Source organism: Brachyistius frenatus, unplaced genomic scaffold (genome assembly GCF_029030835.1).
Source record: "Brachyistius frenatus isolate BFR_SWC_R1_liver_20210118 unplaced genomic scaffold, ASM2903083v1 Contig_260, whole genome shotgun sequence".
In the NCBI taxonomy this organism is placed as follows: Eukaryota; Metazoa; Chordata; class Actinopteri; family Embiotocidae; genus Brachyistius; species Brachyistius frenatus.
This window is the reverse complement of record NW_027210859.1, coordinates 240,514-246,138: the sequence shown is the minus strand read 5'-3', so window position 1 is coordinate 246,138 and position 5,625 is coordinate 240,514. Positions and strand designations below refer to the sequence as shown.

At 42.3% G+C, this 5,625-nt stretch overlaps 1 long non-coding RNA gene across 1 annotated transcript; it reads left to right on the top strand.

The window, feature by feature from the left end:
• The first annotated feature begins 1,075 nt into the window (after positions 1 to 1,075).
• On the top strand, positions 1,076 to 3,117 carry LOC138634393 (uncharacterized). The gene is made up of 2 exons (XR_011311971.1): positions 1,076 to 2,322; positions 2,372 to 3,117. It is a non-coding gene; the product is annotated as an uncharacterized lncRNA (long non-coding RNA).
• Positions 3,118 to 5,625: the final 2,508 nt, after the last annotated feature.

The following is a 5,625-nucleotide window of genomic DNA, read 5'->3' as shown; positions in this document are numbered from 1 at the left end:
TCTCTCTCTCACCTTTGATGTACGCGTGGCCATTTTGTTTATATTCTATTCCAATATCAGGCCCGCTCAGCTCAACTCCAGCTACAAAAGAAATCAGACACTACACCTCTTTGCGCGTGTTTGTGCGGACGGTGTTTGTGCATGCTTACGATGTGCGCCGAGGCCTTTTGTTTTGCCTGTACTGCAGCTTATAAGTAAAGCTCGTGTATATAATAGTCCACATAGCTCTCCGCCATCTACATCTTCTTCGCTCACGGAAACAAACATGGTACTCATCTTAATCTTCTCCTAATATCCCAAAGATTCATGTTTTTAAATCCTTATTTATATTTTCTCTCTTTAATTGATCTACCAGCAAAAAAAAAAAAAAAAAAAAAACACACAAAAAAAGCAGGCGCCGGGTTGCGATTCGCTCGCTGGACGAGACGGTGCCTCAAGTCACGCTACGATCCTCGAGCGTCCGTCTCCCTGCTCGCTTCACGTTATTTCAAACAGTGCCTAAAAAAAAAAAAAAAAAAAAAATGAAACAGCGAAACCAGGAACCCATCGAGTCTTATGATTCCAGTCAGATTTTGTGGCTCGTTTTACTTAACATACACTTGAAGCGTTGTGAGATTTTTTTAAGGCTCTGATTTCCTCGTTCTTTGCAGAAAAATCAATCAGATACCGTTAAAATTGGTGCCCGTATGCCTTAAAATATGGAGTCGTGCTCCAGACGTGACCCGTCTCTCTCTCTCTCTCTCTTTCCCTCTCTCTCTCTCTCTCTCTCTCTTTCTCTTTGAAGATGTCTGCTATAAATGATAAGCGTGAGCTTGGTTACGGCTCCGAGCAATCAGCCTCACCACGTACTGCTCTTTAAAACTGGGTTTTAACTATTTTTGTAATAAAAAAACGAACTCTTAAAAAGCTTCTTAGTAAGTGTGTAAACTTTGGATTCTAGTTTGCCTGCGACGTACAATCACCTCCCCTCTTTTACGCATCGCCCTCCAGTAGAGCCCGACAGTCACGTATGTGGACCAGCAAAGGCCTAAATGATGGTGATCTGAGCGGTTTCAATAATCAGATTTAACAGAAATAACAGAAGAACTTTGCTCCAAAAAAAACACATTAGTTTAAAATAAATTGTACCATCTTTCTGGTGAAAATTGGATTTAACTGATTTAAGATCACCACAAACTTTTATTTCATTTCTTTGCCAAAACCTGTGATTTATGAAGGATTTTTTTTTTTTTTTTTTTTTTTTTTTTTACACGTATAATGTCATCACAGCAATGCAATGAGTCTTATTCCACACAAAAGCCTTCAGGTCATCCTCCAGTTTGTTAAAAGAAAAGTTTGACATGTTAAGAAATGCACAAAGTCACCTTAGCACGGTAAACGGCAAGCGAACAGATCAACGGTTTGAAAGCTCCAAAACAAACACATTATATATCTTGTTTGTTTAATTTGAAGAAAAAAAACAAAGTGTAAAATCGACATGTTTTAAAGAAGGTTATTACAAAAAAGATGTCATATATAATTTGTCTTTCTTTTTTTTTTTTAAGTCTTTGGACAGAGCCAAGCTGCAGCTGCTTTGCTGTTTCCACTCTTAAGAGCACTTTCTAAAATGTCAAACTATTCCTTTAAGGCCAAAATATGTTGAGATTAAACATAAGACACAACTTGCTGAAGCCACACGTGACCAGCGTGTGCTATTCTTTCTCCAGTAACTTTCAGCATTTCTTTTTTTTCCCCTCCATGCCAGATTTGGTACATCGTCACAGGAGTAAAGTCAGTTGTCGACAACAGTTCAGCTGAATAAAGAGTGCGTTCGTTCGGGTCCGTGGCGGGCGTGTTGATGTACGAACTCGGGGAAACGGAGGGAAACAAAAATTGCTGTCCTACCTGCCAGTGTCTGCCGTTTTGAGTGACACCGTGGTCGGCCAATCACGCCCTCACGCTTGACAGCGCAGCACTGAAACTGACGACCGCACGGGTGCCTCGTGCTGCCTCCAGGCCCGGGCGATGGCGGCGTCGGGGATGTGACCTGGGAACACAATAAGCGTTTTCCAAAAATAAAATCGAAGCAGGACGTCGGTAGGATTCCCATTGGAAAAGATCAGGAGTCTGAAAAACATCTGAAATCCTGGCAGCAAACATCCATCCCTGATTGTTTTGTGAAGGAAATGTCACTTACTGTAGTTGAACTGCAGAAACCCTGAGGATGTCCTTTTTCCTCCCCTGGTTGTATCTGTTTCATACATCCTGCCCTGTTGTACCAGTATGTACATCCTTGTGTGTGTGTGTGTGTGTGTGTGTGTGTGTGTGTGTGTGTGTGTGTGTGTGTGTGTGTGTGTGTGTGTGTGTGTGTGTGTGTGTGTGTGTTCATGAGACATCCCCCCCCCCCCCTCCGTCCTTCCTCCCCTCCTTCCCTCCCCCACTCATCCTGCTCCTTGATCCAAAGCTACTGGGATCAGCTGAATATGCTATCACACACCGACACCTTTCCAGTGGAATCAGATCCTTTGATGATGCGATGAATCGGGGACCGGGCCAATCAGATTGGAAAGAGAGAGTGTGTGTGTGTGTGTGTGTGTGTGTGTGTGTGTGTGTGTGTGTGTGTGTGTGTGTGTGTGTGTGTGTGTGTGTGTGTGTGTGTGTGTGTGTGTGTGTGTGTGTGTGTGTGTGTGTGTTGGTGCGTGGGCGTGTCAGCGTTTAATCTTTTCTCTCCATCTCGTCCGGTGTTCGAGTGTGTTCTCACAAGTCAGAGCCATTTACAAGTGCCTGAACGCATCCTCTTTTATCTCCTCGTGTATTTAAATTGATAAAAAAAAACTAAAAGAAACGACTCCCTGTATTGAATTAGACCCATTTTTTTTACGCTTAGTATTTTTACCTCTGTACAAAAAAAGAGCAAAAATTATATTATATATATCAAGTGTATGTTGTACATTTTTATTTCTATTTTTGTTTTTTAAAATAACTGTTTCTAACATGTACGATGGATGTAGCTCTTGCTTTCGAGAAGGAACAGGAAGTACTTTGTAGATAGCGAAGGGTGGCCAGGTGTGAGAGAACTAAAGTGAAATGTGTGTCTTACCTTCCGCCTCCAATAAAACGAGAGAAAACAGTAAAAAAAAAACACACGTGAGTCCGCTGCTTAATTTTAGTCTCGCCTTGAAGATACTTCCTCATATCTAAAGTTAAAAAACGACCTATGTATTTTATTTTGTGTGGAACGAACCACAACTTTTCCTCCGACACGCATTTATCATTCACTAGTAATGTTTCAGCTTCTTCAGAGGAAGAAAATATATCCGAGGATTACCATAAACACAATTAACATGTTGACGACGACAATACACTCGTGTCGTGCGAGAATTTTCGCCTGAGTTTTCAGAAAGCTCGGCGTTAACAGGTAGCCGATTGTTTACGAGGCCATGAAAGTCCTTTTTTTTTTTATGAATTATTCCGAGGAAAACGTTGATGGCGGCCTAATTTTTTTCTTTTGTACATTAATCCTTTGCATTTCCCGCTTTACGTTTGGCGCCGGCTAGTTTGCTAAGTTGTTAGCCTCGGTAGCTTCTAGACGCCCGTCCATGTTGCTGTTAGCCAGCAGCGGCGCTCTCACCTCTACCACAGACCGTACATAACTGTTTATAACTGTCAGTGTGAAGTTACGCACTCGCACACAAAATAGGAAGTGTAAGTACACAGATTGAGACCCAGGATTTCACCAAGGTCAGAAGGACTCGTCCTCTGAGGAACATGAATGTGACGAATTCATGCGGTGAAGCAAATAGAAAAAGAAAATTCCTAGACTAATGATTTGCATCTTTTGGTTATGACGTCCGATGTCCATTATTCAGTATCTAAGCTGATTTTGTTGGAAGTTTTAATCGTGGACAGACTGAAACATTCAGCGAATACTTTGACGCCACATATAAAGCGTCCTCAACAGTTGTTTTCAAACAAATAAGCTTCACTGCTGTGAAATTCAAGGGAGAAAGCTTTGACTTTATGAAGAAACCTGGAGGATTAAATAAAAAAATTAAAAAAATTAAAAAAGGTTTTCCGCTGTTTTAAAAACTTGCACAATTTGATGCACAAAACTCTTTAAGCAAAAAGAAGAAAAAGACGAAGCCGAGCACACCCTGCCTTATTCTCTTCAAGATGTCTTTCCCCTCCTCAGCAGGAACATGTGATAGCCATCGAGGACGTCGAGCTGTTTCACTCAGGATGTCTCTGGAAAAGCATGTGGGCGATAATGATGGAGCGCGAGAGAGCGAGTGGGGGGGGGGGGGAAGAAAGAAGGTCCCGGAGGGCTTTTGGGGGCCTGCTAAGCAGCTCAACGGCTGCAAACAGCATCGTAGTCCACATGTGCAAACATTTAAGATATCTGCTGGTGTAATGGGGTCAGCGTGGCCCCCTCTCTGGGCGCACGGAGCACCGGCGTTCACTTCCCACTGCAGTTTGGAGGAATGGGTGGCCGTGGTCTCATGTCCAAAGATAGGCAAGGACTTTGGCTTTTTCCTCCGAACAATGATTTTTTTTTTTGTTTTTTTTTTTTTGTGTGTTCTATGTTGCACCCGAGTGAGTTTTTACTTTTGCAAACATTTGAGCCTGCCGTGTTCCTCCGTCGGGTCCAAACTGCCCGACTGACTCACGCCGAGCGAAGATATCCAAGAAGTAAACTTTGCACGTAACCAGCTAATTGCTTCAGCATTTTTTTTTTTTTTTTTCTTTTCTTGTCTTAGTTCAAACTCTGCACCCAAGATAAACCCTTCAAGACTGTTGAGGGGGAAACATCTCTCTACTCCCACCCTGTGGAAAAGGTTTTCATCGGTCTTTGCGTTAAAAGATACTCAAGAAACCCCCCCCCCCCCCCCCCCCCCTCCAAAAAAAAAAAGTACTCAAATACAACTGCGGTAATTTATGCCAGATAAGTCCTTTGAGAATTGACTTGGAAGTAAATGTTTGGCAGTGAAACAGACTGAAGCAAGAACCGATGGTGACAAACGGTTCCTGAAACTGTTAAATGTGAAGCAGTCAATAAAAACGAGCACGATAAAAGAAAAATAAATTGCAGATGGAAAACTTTATTTTACCGTTATAGGGTGAGATTCTACAGAATAAATTCTACACATTTATATTGTTAAACTTCCCCACAAAGTCTATTTAGTAGCTGTTCTGGAGCTTTTCAATTTTGCCCGTTTGCCGTGAACTTAAAGATGCAAAAATGTTCCTTTTTTTTTTTTTTTTTCTTCAGAGAAACTCGTCTTAAAATTTGAAAAGTCTTTCAAGCGCTCAAGCAAAAAAATATCTCAAATTCTGGATTCAAGGTAACAGGTCAGGGTTAAGAAGGAAGTGGCAAGAGTCGAGGGATTAAAATGGAACAAGGCCGGAAGAGTCTGGGGTGAGATCTTTATTTCAGGCACGGAAAGAAAGCCTCTTCCTCTGGTGGCGCCAGTTCTCTGCCACTGTTCCACTTCCTCTTCCTCCTTCTGGTCGGTGCTCAGAGACCTCATCCTCCTCTTTGGACGAGCCTCAGTCGCCTTCGTACCTCCATCCTCTCCTCGCTCTGCTCATCTAATCTGACCTCCTGTTGCAACAAATGACAAGGAAATCTGTCTGAAACCATTATCT